At 48.1% G+C, this 13,651-nt stretch overlaps 1 long non-coding RNA gene across 1 annotated transcript in view; it reads right to left on the reverse strand.

Moving 5' to 3' along the window:
* Positions 1-4,356: 4,356 nt before the first annotated feature.
* LOC122900557 overlaps positions 4,357-13,651 on the reverse strand; it is a 32,602-nt gene continuing 23,307 nt past the window's right edge. Inside the window, exons 3-4 of the long non-coding RNA XR_006383261.1 lie at positions 10,713-10,814; positions 4,357-4,553 (exon numbers count right to left, since the gene is read on the reverse strand). This is a non-coding gene — a long non-coding RNA (uncharacterized LOC122900557). The remainder of the gene's footprint in view (positions 4,554-10,712; positions 10,815-13,651) is intronic.

The raw sequence follows: 13,651 nt of genomic DNA on the forward strand, positions 1-13,651 counted from the left end.
AAAGGATGAAGGGAGACCCACACGGGGGCATCTCAAAGGTCTGCTCTGCAAGTCAACGGGAAGCTTCAGGGTCATGAACCCTGGCCTTCCACACGAGAGCTGGACACGGGCTACGCTAAGCATTCCCCACAATCTCCTGTCATCCAAGACCCTGAGCATACAGCTGAAACCTGAAGAGTTTCGTTTCTCGGCTGAAATGGACCTCGAGTCAAGCCGCAGCCCATGTGTCTGGAAAAGTCACTGGCTTCAGCATGACTCACGGGTATATAGTCTTTGAAACGGAAACACTGAAAATTTAATCAGCAGTTGACATGGGTATGAGGCTACCTTGTAGAAAGATCTATCTGAATTCCGGAAAGGAGCAAGGCACGCGACTGCAAGTGGCTTGCAGGGGTAGACACGGCGACCATTCCTGAAGGGAGGGGCTGGAGCGCGTCTGTTGAGTCAGAAAGGGAGGAACGTGAGGGAGCGATCCCGTCACAGCCCCTCGTGTTCTGGCCATTAGCAGAGGGTTCACACTGCACAGGAACCCGGGCAATGCTGGGGCACAGCACGGAGAGGTCTCACGTGCCTCACCTCACTCCGGGTGTGCTGTGTCCTGGGAAGACAAGCCTTGTATTTGCTGACAGTGTGGAAGAGCCTTCAGCCATGTGTCCCTGGTGCCAGGGACATCAGAGCTCGTTCATCCTGGATCGCAGCACGCCCATCTCCCCAGTGTGGGAGAGACTTTAGTGGGGGCTCTAACCTCGGGAGACACGAGAGAACTCACCCTTCCGAGGAACGGAGACATGATACACGGGGGGGGAGCAACTAAAGGGCAGTGCTCACCTCTGTACACAGTAAGACCACTGGAGACGCACCTCACGGATGGAACGAAGGTAGGAGACCCTTGCTTCAGAGAGCTCTGCTCTTCTTCATGTCCAGGACCTCACACGGGGTAGAAGCCATGTGCTGGGATGGCTGCACCAGAGCTCGCAGCAACATGCATCCCTTCGGGGCCATGGGAAACGTTCCCACAGACAGAAACTGGTTGAATGTCATCTTCAGGGGAAAGCGTTTAGGCCACACCCTTAGCCAGCTTCCAAGGATCCACACTGGCCGCAACCCCGACAAATGCGGTCAACGTGGAAGAGCCGCCCCATACAGCTCTCACATTTGGAGACACCAGACAACTCAGAGCCGAGAAACCGGAGTCTGTCATCACTGGGGCCCTGCCTGTACCCAGAGCGCCCACCTTGCTCACCGCCACAGAAATCACACAGTACAAACCCCTTGTCTCCCGTCACTGAAGCAGAGCCTTCAGCCAGAAGTGGGCCCTTTCCCAACACCAGAGAACTCACACGGGGAGAGCCACTAGCACCGTATCCTGGTGGGAGAAGCTTCAGGTGGGGCTCAGGCCTGAGGCTTCTGCTACCATCTCAGAGTGTGCTTCATCCCTCACACGGGAGCGAAGGTGCAGGCACCCCTGGGACCCCCTGCCTCATCGCTGTGGCCGAATGCCGAGGACATCCCATATGGGAATCCCATTCCTCACAAGCCAACACAAGGAGGACCTGGGAGGATTCGCACACAGGAAAATCCTCCCGGTCTGATGAGCCAAGGAATGGGCTCAGCTATCCCTTCTTCCCTAGCCAGCAATGACAGCCTCACACCGAGGAATCACTGATCCCAATACAACGGGGGGAAATTCTTCCCTGGACACTCCCATCAGAGAATCACTGGGCAACTACCTCCCAAGGAATACCTCGGGGTGACTCTGAGATATAAACTCGGACACTGCAAACACATACAACAGGGCCCCGTTCTGAGGGATGCGGAATGCGCTATTCCAGTAACCAATAGCCAGAAATCAAGCACATCTGCTCTGATCCAGCAGTACTTGCATAAAGGCCAGTCTCACGGAACAGGCGGGGTCTCACAACCGTGCACGCTGTGCCAAGTAAGAACGGGGGACTTCTCCCTCATGAGCTCTCACAACAGACACAGGTACTGTCTCTTGGTAGGAAGTGGGATCACGGGAAGTAACACTGCCTGGGATCCATGAGAACGTCAAGTCGAGGGTGAACTCAGAGTCTCAGAACACAAGGTGATCAAAGTATGTTCACAAAAACATGAACCTATCGATGTACATAGATCGCAAGGATGAATGGCCACAAGATTCAAAAAACACATGGTCTGTGATCTACCTCTCATGGGTCCCTCATTCTACTAATATTGTCCTCACAAAGTGCAAAGGATTTACAAATTAATTGCATGCTTAGAAATAGATCTATTTACTTCACTTATTGGAGAGCGACAGAGCTAGCGAGGGAGCAAGAACAGCCGGGGTCCGGGAGCGGAGAAGAGGGAGAAGGGTGCCCAATACAGGGCTTAGATCACCCAGGATCCAGGGATCCTGACCTCAGCCAAGGGCAGATGCTTACCCAACTGCGCCACCCTGGGGCTGGCAAATTAATTTCATCTTTCACAAAGATGCTCTTCTGGAAGACAGGGCACGAAAACCTCCACAGTTCAGCATCAGGCAGTGAGGGCTTCCTCACTGTCTATGAGAACGTGGGAGCCAAAGGTTTTTCTCCACCACCAAGAAGACCTACATATCTCTGGGCCCGAGAGGGTGTACAACCACTGCAGATGTGGAAATACTCCCCGATTCGGTAGATTTTAAACAGGAAGGGGTTCTTACGGTCCCTTCCGTAAAGACAAAGCCTGTCCAGGAATGCCTGCAAGGTTCTTTCAGTTAAGGGACCAGCTTTTGGCTTTGGCTCAGGTTATGATGTCAGGGCTATGGGACTGAGCCCCGCGTCAGGCTATGGAAGGCATGTGGAGCCTGCTGAAGGGTCGCTCTCATCCCCTGCAACACCCACTCCCCCGCAAAAAAAAAAAAAAAAAAAGAAAAGAAAAGAAAAGAAAAGAAAAAACAGGAGAGAGAAAGAGAGAGAGATAGAGAGAAAAACGTGTGCGGAAGTCCACTCAGACATCCATTTGTAAAGATGCCTGAGATTCCTTGCTCTAGATGAATGGCCCAATAAAGCAAGTGTGGGCAGAAAGTCGTTCATCGAGAGAATGTCTATTTATAAGGTCAGGCTGCAATAACTCAGGACTCTGCTACCAGGGGCAACCTGGAGTTCAGAAGTCTTGTGTGGGGCACGGTCTTGCAGAACCTTCTCCATATGTGCCACTAAGTCATCTTCCCCAAGCAGCCAACTCTAGACATTCTGGTCAAGGGTACATCTCCACATTAATCGACAAGAAGAGGCTCTCTTTGCCTCCGGAAGAAAGACAGAAGCCGGCAAGAAAGACACCCAAGTCAAGGCCTGAACCTCAACCCAGGTGGGAGGTTCAGAACCAAGACTACTTACCACTGCGATGCACGTACACCAGGGAGATGGCAGCGGTCACACTCCTGGACGTGCTGAACTTCCATCTGCACTGAAGAGACGGAGGCCAGACGCTTTGGATGCTGCCCAGCAGGCCACGTCCCCCGGAGCCTCGAAGCGCCACCTGTAAAAACAAGGACAGCATTCAGTCGAGGTCTCAGGACCCACACGTGGGGAGACACGGAGTCACCCATGACGGAAGCAGGCCCCTCCGTCCCAGCAGGGAGTGCCGGTTCAAGGAGGCCAAAACCACAGGGCCCCGCCATCTGTCAAAGTCTGAGCATTGCTGCTGGAAGGCCTTCCCCTAAAGCATGCTTGGCGAATTGGCTGCTAGGAGTTCCATGAGGCTGAAAAGGGCCTCTGGTCTTTCCTTGCTACGACATGCCTCTCATGGGCCCTGGTACTCAACAAGAAAACAAAAACAAAAACAAAACCAAAAAAACCAACAACGACTACCTTCCCCTTCCACAACACTCTTCCACTTCAGGGTCCTGGCTATGGCAGAGTTCACACTGTGCACATTTTGCCCTGAAAAACGCCAACCTTCCAATAAAGCACAGACCAGAGAGTCAGGCTTGAGCACCCCGGTGACCTGGCTGGCTGGGCCTGCCGTGGCTGCCTGGGCCTGCCTGCCTCCCTCCTTCCCTGGCTCCAGTCCTTTCCTATAAGCATCTGCCTGGGCCCTGGGACTCTGGCTGTGCCCAGGTGCCCCGGGTCCTGGGTACAGGCTGTCAAAAGGCAGTTGAGGGGCTGCAGACTCCAGCCGGCCAGCCCTGTGCTCCCCTCAACCCAACCACCGTGGGGACCAACGTGGGCCCAGGTGCCAGATCCAACTGCAGCCCCCGCCTTCCTGCTCAAACACAGGGTCTCCTCGGAAGCAAGGCACATCTGCCCCAAATAACCTGCCCCTTAGCCCCACCCCACTGGCCTGAATATCTCCTGGGGACAGAAGCCCCAGAAGCCAACACAACCTCCATTCCAGGCGGCGCATTTCACTCGTCCTCACGTCTTGCACAGGTTGTCTGATGGGTCCAGTAAAACCCGCCTACGTTATGGCCCGCGTGCTGCTGTGATGTGAGGAACCCTTCACCTCCCGAGTCTGAAAGGTCACCTCACCCATTTTGGAGGGCTGTCCCAGTGACCACGACCACTTCTCCTGCCAGCCTGGGACTCTGCCTGCAGAAAAAGAACAAGAAAGAACAAGAGTTGCTGATCATGTGGAGAAAAAGGAACCTTGTGTACTGATGGTGGGGATGAAAACTGGTGCAGCCATTATGGGAAACAATGTGGGGGTTCCTCAAAAAGTAAAAATAGAACTGTCATATGTTCCAGTAATTCCATTACTGGGTATTTGCTCAAAGAAAATGAAAACATTTGAAAAGATACGTTTATATTGCAGCACTATTTACAGTAGGCAAGATATGGAAGAGCCCGTCAATAGATGAGTGGATAAAAAAACGTGGTGTAGAGATAGAGATAGAGATAGATAGATCGATAGATATAGATATCTAATAAAATAGTACTTAGCCAGAGAAAAGAATGAAATCTTAACATGTGCAACAACATGGATAAATCTAGAGGGTATAATACTATATGAAATAGTCAAAAAAAGACAAATATCCTATGAGTCAATCATATGTGAAATTTAAGAAACGAAACAAAGCATAAAAGAGGCAAAAACAAGAGACGCACAAATATAGAGAACAAACTGGTGATTACTAGAGGGAAGGTGGATGGAAAGAGGGCATGAGACAATGAGGGTGTTTCATTGAAAAGGAAAAACAAAACTCTATCTGAAGTCAATATTATTGTCTATGTAGAAAACCTCAAATATCTTATAAAAAGAAAAAAAATCTACTGGAAGTAATGAGGAAATACCAAAACATCATAGGCTACAAGGTCAATATAAAAAGGTCAACTATTTTCCTATATCTGAATAAAGAGTTGAATTCCAAATTTTCAAATGAAAAAAATACCATTTACAGTACACCCCTAAAAAGGGTACTCGGGTATAAAATCTCACACAATATATATATGCACAGTAAGACAAATCTGATGGAAGAAACCAAAGATCTAAATAAATGGAGAGAGACTTCGTAGTCATCAGTAGCAAGACTCAATATGGCAAAGACGTCAATTCTTTCCAACTTAATCGATAAATGCAATGAAATCCAAATAAAACCTCCCAGTTCTCTTGCAGATACTGACAAGAAGATTCTGAAGTTTACACAGAAAGTCCAAAGATCCAGAAGAGCCAACACACTGGACAGCTGGGTGGCTCAGGTGGTTGAGCATTTGCCTTCAGCTCAGGTCATGACCCCAGAGTCCTGGGATGAGGTCCCGAGTCAGGCTCCTTGCTCAGAGGGGAGCCTGCTTCTCCCTCTGCCCTCTCTGCCTGTGACATCCCCTGTTTGTGCTCTCTCTCTCTGACAAACAAATAACATCTTTTAAAAAGCTTTGAGAAAAATAGAACAGCCAACACAATGTGGAAGAAAAATGAGAATTCACCTCACCTGGTCTTCAGACTTACTATGAAGCTACTAGCAACCACGACAGGGTGTTAGTGCTGAGAGAGACACACAGAACAACAGAACACATTAGAAGGACCAGGAATAGATCTACCAAAGTAAAGTCAAACCTTTTTGAGCAAAGGCACAAAGAGAATAGAAGGAGAAAAGATAGTCTTTCAACAAATGGTGCTCGAACAACCGAACACTCATGCAAAAGAAATGAAACTAGACACAGACCTTACACAAGTATTAACAAAAAACGAAATCAGAGATCTAAATGTAAAAATTCAAGAATAAAGAATACAGGAGAAAAATCTCTAGGACACTGGACTTGGTGATGAGTTTTTAGATACAACACTGCAAAAGCATATTCTATGGGGAAAAGCATGCGTTGGACATTATTAAAAATAAAGTCTTCTGCTCTGTGAAAGACATTTTTAAGAAAAATGAAAGGATAAGGCACAGACAGGGAGAAAATAACTGGAACACAGATATCTAATAAAGGCTTTGTGTCCAACATCACAAAACAGCTCTTAAAGCTTCAATAATAAGAAAACAAATGACCAAAGGAAAAATAGGCAAAAGATTTGAACCAACTCTTCACCAGAGATATCAGGATAGCAAATAAATACACAAACAGATAGATGTTCCACATCACCTCAGTGGGAGTATGCAGACGACATGACACAGGTATTGGAATGGTTACCTCAAAAATAATGACAGTACCAATTTCAGGTCCAGAATCAGAACAACGAGATTCTGATTCATAGTTGGTAGGAACAAAAACGGATACAGCAACTTTGTAAAAATAGTTTGGGAATTTCTTGCGAAGCTAAACATACATACATACGTATATAACCAACACAGCAATTTCACACCCTATGTTTTTGAAAACTTATGTTTTAAAACCTACATGTGTATATTTCTAGCACCTTAATTCAAATGGTCCCAAACTGAGAGAATCAAGCATCCATGGGTTAACCACTCCGAAATCATGTATGCAATTCTGAAACCAGAGTATGTGTATTCTGGAATTGAACTATCAAATCAATGAAATTCAGATGTTAGCTGGATTCTCACTGTTAGTGCAGGAGATTACAGACAAGCAAGGAGAGAAGGTGAGAATGTTCCATCTGGTAATGCTTACAACAGGAGACAACAGTGTGTATACTTAGCTTACTATAGACACAGATGGTTACATACTAAAATATTTATAGACACGTGTATATACATGAGTGAGTATACACATATTCCCTGTTCAGTTAGCTGAGAGGGTCTTTGAGCAGTGACTTAACAGTCACAACAGACACACCTAGGCCCCCAATCTTGGTTTCTCATACTATGCTCCAATGAAAAGAACCAGAACTACTTAGGGGGAAAAAATGGCTAATTCTAGGGCAGGAAAGACATAAGATGAACCTGGAAAATCTACTGCCACAGAGTAAGGTAGAAATATTCAAACAATAACAGGGTATGTCAATAGACACAGGAACCGACAGAAGGTGCTTTTTAAAAAATTTATTGACTTGTTTTTGAAAAAGTAGGAAAAGGAGAGAAATCATAAGCAGCAGGGAGGAGCACAGGGAGAGAGAGAGAATATTTATTTACTTAGTTAGTTATTTGACAGACAGAGATCACAAGTAGGCATAGAGGCAGGCAGAGAGAGAGGGGGAAGCAGGCTCCCTGCTGAGCAGAGAGGCCGATGTGGGGCTCGATCCCATGACCCCGGGATCACGACCTGAGCCGAAGGCAGAGGTTTTAACCCACTGAGCCACCCAGGCACCCCGAGAGAGAGAATTTCAAGCAGGCTCCACACTCAGCAAAGAGCCCATCGTGGGGCTGCATCCCAGGGCCCTGAGATCATGACCTGAGCCGAAATCAAGAGTCAGACACTCAACCAACTCAGCCACCCAGGTGCCGCTAGAAGATGCTTTTAGTAACCAACCTGGAGCAACTTGAACAACAAAAGGAACAAGATATCGTTGTACTAGAATCAAAATATAAAATAACTAGCCATGAATTCGTGCTGATAGAAATGGATTAGTAAACAGGAGAGGACAGAAAAATCTCCTATGCAGAATTCCTGATAATTTATGTCCATAAATGCGTAGTTACGCCAACAGGAAGGAGGTATAGTGTAAGTGGTATAGTGTAATTGCCCACTTCCTTCCAAGGAGTACAGTATGAGGACAGAGAAAACAAAGTGATAAGTCATGTCCAGAGCACTAACCCTTGATATGATAAGATCAAAGGACATTTTATCTCTGTGGTCTTCCTCCAAGAAACCCATAACCTCAGTCTAATCATGAAAACAACAGCAGACAATTCCCAATTGAGGGACATTCTACAAAACACCTAACTGTACTCCTCAAAACTGCCAAGGTTATCAAAAACAAGGGAAGTCTGAGAAACTGTCACAGCCAAGGGGAGCCTACAGAAACGACAAAGTGAAAGGTGGCATTCTGAAACAGAATACCTGCATGGGGGAGAAAACACCACGGTCAACTATCAAAAGACAAATCGCATCCCATAAAATAACAGTTTACGACCCATAAAATGGACAAGCACTAGTATCCCTAATCTATAAAGATCTAGACACCGAAGTAGAAGAAAGACCAAGAAAGCCACAAACCTAAGAGCAAAATAGGCAAAAGATATGAACAGAGGGTTCACAGAAACGTAAATACACCTTTCAGATCCATGAAAAAATACTTAACCTCACTCACAGTTAAGAAGCTTGCAGATTATTAACTTCATAAAATACCATGTTTCTCTTTCCACGGCCAAAATTCCAGAAGTTGAACCACATGTTCTATGGCAGAAGCTGTGGACAAACAAGCACGGATGCGGTGTCGATGGGAGTGACACAAAATGGTACCACAATCCCGAATGATCGAGTTATCAATTCTATGCACCCGTTGACCTGCCAGCCCACTTCTAGGAATTTATCGGAGAGAAAAAACCGATATGTACAAGGCCATGCACTAGAACATGGCTTGTAATAGCAAAAGGTTTGAAATAGTTCGTAACGAATAATAGCCAGTTAGCTAACTATGGAACGTCCATACGTCCATGCTTGAATTACTGTGCAGCTATAACAAAGAAACAATCCACGTTCTGTTAAGATACAGATGTCTGGGACAGGCCTTTAAGAAGTGAGAAAAAAGCAAAGAAAGAACAAAATCATGTATAGACTCCTTACTCAAAGTGGGGCTCCCTGAGCAGCAGAGTCCGCTTCACCTGGGAGCTTTCGAGAAATGCAAAACCCAGGGCCCCCACCAGACCCACGAAATCAACATCTGCATTTTAACAGGATGCCAGCGGTGTACAGCTGCATCTAAGTTCGGAAAGCCCTAAAGATGATGGATTCCCTTCTAAATAAAAGTAGGGGGCATACAAGAGTATCTTTACCTGAAAAAAGAAGCCCTGGTAGGACAAACAAGTCAGACATCTACAGCAGGAAGACCATAACTCCAGTTTGTCTGGGACTGTCCCGATATAGCCAGTTGTCCCCTCCTAACTTTACAGAACCTCTTTCATTCTCAGTGGAAGTGTCTCCGTTGAGATGAAAAATGTCACCCTTCCTACAGGGAACATCACTTAACCTTTTAACCATGTTATTACTAATTCAAAAGTATTTTGCTAAAAAGACAGACAGACAGACAGACAGACAGAGAAAGAAGACCGGTCAGGAAAAAAACACAGACTGAAGAAAAGCAGTGACCCAAGGATGGTTGAGCAACAAACCCAAGGAGAGGCAACGTCTGGGGCAAAAGGGAAAGACAACTTTGTGAGGAACAGTAAGGAGATGTATCAGACTTAAGAAAGGAAAGCTAGCAGGCAGGTGTCAGAGACAACAGAGACTGAGGATTATGCTGCAGGACGGTCAAGTAAGACAAAGCCAAAAACTGGATTTGACTACAATTTGGTAGCCTTTTCCAGAGCTGAATGTCGAAGAAGCAAGAATGCATTCGTGAAGTTGAAATATGAATGAGAAATGCAGAAACCAAAGCCGGAACAGTCGGCTATTCAAGCTAGAGATGTGAACAAGCGGACACAAACACTTAGGGAGAGTCATCTGGAGGATGCGTGGTCCCTCCAGTCCACCAGATCTTCAAAGTCCTATTCCTGGATCAAGCAGGACCATGAGAGAGCTGTCCACTCAGTCCTCATCGTTCGGTCCCGTGAAAAGCATCCATACACTTCTAGCACAGTGCTGGGTCTATCAGATACGATTATAGGCAATTTCAGTGCTGTTCTTAGAAAAATCAAAGAAAGTTTTACAACTTGCACAACTCTCTGAAATTAAGAGTCCTGCTTCTCATTCTACCAACTGTTCTTTGAATTTGCTGGAGAGACTTGATATGCTTCCCTCCAAGTAATTCTTGTCTATTTCTATCTTTGAGGTTTTATTTTTAAGATTTTATTTATTCATTTGACAGAGATCACAAGTAGGCAGAGAAGCAGGCACAGAGAGAGAGGGAAGCAGGCTCCCTGCTGAGCAGAGAGCCCCATGTGGGGCTCGATCCCAGGACCCTGGGATCATCACCTGAGCCAAAGGCAGGGGCTTTAACCCACTGAGCCACCCAGGAGCTCCTCGATTTTTTTGTTTTAAAAATATGAATCCTTTCATATTTTAGAATACTCATTTTAAAACAAAGTGGAAATAAACAAACATAAAGCTCACCTGGGATGTGTTCATTTTCTGCTCTTAGTGGGGGAGGGAGAGCTGAGGACGAAGGAAGGAGGAAGTTAGAAGAGACTTGGCCTGCCTTGCAGTTCCTGGATTTACCTGCCTACACAGCTCCACATACAAGATACTTACGTGTCCATGTGTGGCTCCGACAGATGGTGAGCTTACACAGGATACTCGTCACTGAGTGAATGCAAACATTTGTTTCTTCTTGACCGATTGCCAATTTAGGTTCTGTGACACAGAAAAATTAAAAACATGAGAAGATGAGTTTCACATTTAACAGTAACCTAAAGGAGGAAACGCTACGGCTTTTTCAGAACTGAGGTGGGAAAAATTAAAAATTAAAAATCTCAAGCCACGTTGTTAATCTGTTTTCCTGTGAACACTATTAATCCCCTGAGGTCAGAAAATCCAAGAAACCTCTGGAAAAAAGAGATGGGGGTGTTGAAGGCAAGATAAAACATAAATGTTTAATGTTTGTTTCTTACAACTTTCCAAAGGTCTTTAAATAAGAAACTATCTTTGACTTCATTAAACTATCTTTGACTTATCCCACTGAGCCACCAAGAACTCCTGGAGAGACTTTGTGAAACAATCTCATATAAATGCAGGAGTTTTCCAGAGTAACAGAGAGTAAAATGAACATTTCAGTCTCCTAGGTGCCCTCAGGAGTCTCCTTTTTGGAATGTCCAAAAATGCAGGTAGTTAACGTACCGCGCAGTATTGCATTCTACAGTACAACTCGGGGACTCATCCCTTCTCTCCACCACTCAGAGCTGACCACAACAAGTGTCTTATGCCCATCATCCATTGACCCCTCCCCGACCCACTTCCCTCCATGACCCCGCAGCGTGCAGGGATGCCTTCACCCTCAGAGTTCTGTCATGAGCCATCGCCACGGTGACCTGATGACACGCATCCAACGTTCCATTTCAACTGTCACTCTGTGAGCCAAGCCCCTGGCGGTTGGGTGAACAGGACTAACAGTCCCGATGATGGGGAATCTCAGCTGCTGTTGTACGGGTATGTGCCTATCGATTTTCTCAGTTCTCTTCTCTGGAGCTGGCTGCCTCCCTTATACAGAGACCGGCTTCTTCTCTTCTTCTCTTTGGCTTTTCCTCTCCTCCCTCTGATCCCCCCTCCCCCGGTTTGATGCCCGTGTTTGTTCGTTTGGGTTGTTTCATTGGGATTTCGTGGGGAAGCTGCCTTCCTTAAAGCGCTTCGATGTTCAGAAAACCGGACTCTTTCTGGATGCCCATTTCGGACACAGTCCTACAGGGACAACACACAGGTCACACGACACACTGCGGTCCCTGGGTCAGGAGAACCTTGGGGCGACCCAGGCACCACACTTGAGGGGAACGAATTGCTGGTCTCCTCTTCCCGATGGACATGACAAAATCGGAGAGGAAAGGTCAGCGGTCGAAATGCAGCTGTTTTTAGAAGGAGAGACACTGGAGGATAGCGCGGTGGTCTCATGGGTTGATGTGCAGGGTTTCCCGGGCCGTCTGCCTGATGCCTGGGAGTGCATGGGAACGGGATGTGCCACCGGGTGGGTGGACGGAACACACAGCAGCTGCACGGTGGACTGTCTGCTGCTCTCAAAGGTACTGCTGGGCTGGGTTCTCCAGGCCAGGCCTAGGGAGGGAGACAGGAGACTGTCCGCTAAACCTACAGTCTCCAGAGGGGATCAAGAGACCTGAGAGTAGACAATAGACTGGTGAAGAATGAGAGAGCAGGGAGGGACTCAGTCCAGCCAGGGTAGCCTCACGTCCATCCAGGCTCCCCAGAGCAGTCCGCAAAGCAAGGGGCCCCTCAGCATCATCCGTCTCCTTCCTGAAACCAACCCCCCCACATGGCCACCTTCATGTCCATTCCTACCATCGACTGCTCCTCGGGACTCGCGAGCTCAAGGCAAGCGAGTTCTCGGCGGGGTCCTATGTGACCGTAGGGAGTCTGAATCAGCTTGGGAGCCAAGCAGAACCCCAGGAGCCTGGGCTGCAACTGGCCTTCAGGACGGCCTTGGGCGACTGGGCTGACCTTGCAGAGAGGTGAGGGAACGTGGCTCATGCTACCCGTTCCTGGTCCTTTAGTAGGGCCCCATTCGGCAGAAACCGCCACCTAGTTGATGTCGGGGCCCCAAACACAGAGGTGAGTGAGGACTGAGGCTGGTCTCGTGGCCCTCGCTCTCCCCTAGAGACACACTGGCACAGAGGGATTTCAGATTGTGAGGGCAGCTCTTGGTTCAGGGCTTCAGGACCTTTTATCAGGGGCCGTGGGTTGGTGTCAGGGGCTCGGGGATCTCCGGCCACAGGGAAACGATGACTTTCCTGTCCCAGATCCATCCTTCATCAGGGTGGCAACTCTGGACGGTCCCTTCACCACCCTACATTTCAGGGCCCTCCACTGTCCTCCACTGTGGCTTCACCCACAGCCAGCCGACTAGCTGAGTCCCTAGGCGGTCCCTTCCTCAACACCTGCCGAGCGGCTGGGAAGCATCCCGTCCTCCCCTAGGTCCCAGGCGCTCCTTGGACTCAATCACTTGGGACACCGTGGCGGCACACTCATGTCTAGGACGGAGGACAGGGAAATGGGGCACAGAGGGTTCTGGGGAACACTCTCGGGTAGGTGTGGCTGCTCAATGGATGGGACCCAGGCCATCACGCGTGCTCACGGCGCTGTTGTGTTTCTGTCTTGTCTCTGTTCCATGCAAGCCGTTGCCCAGAAAACCTGTGGGTGTGGGAGGGTGCGGAATTCAGAGCACAGCACACGGCGACCCCTTCCTAAGTCCCACCTGGCGGGAGGAATGCCAGCTGGGCAGCTGGCGAGTAGGGGCAGGAGTAGGGGCCGGAGACGGATGGACTAGAAGGAAAGGATGCCCAATCGCCCTACGGGCTCCTGACGACAACGTGCCGACACTGCTCTCTATTTCTGTGCGTCTCCCAGAAATCTGTGGGGAGTGTCTTTCTGAAGATGTGGAGCCGCCCCCAACCACTCCAACCCCTCCACCACCACGACGACGACGACGCCGCCGCAAGAAGAGAGTCCGGTTCTCCCTCCACGATGAG

The sequence above is a fragment of the Neovison vison genome, chromosome 2, assembly GCF_020171115.1.
Source record: "Neovison vison isolate M4711 chromosome 2, ASM_NN_V1, whole genome shotgun sequence".
Taxonomy (NCBI): Eukaryota; Metazoa; Chordata; class Mammalia; order Carnivora; family Mustelidae; genus Neogale; species Neogale vison.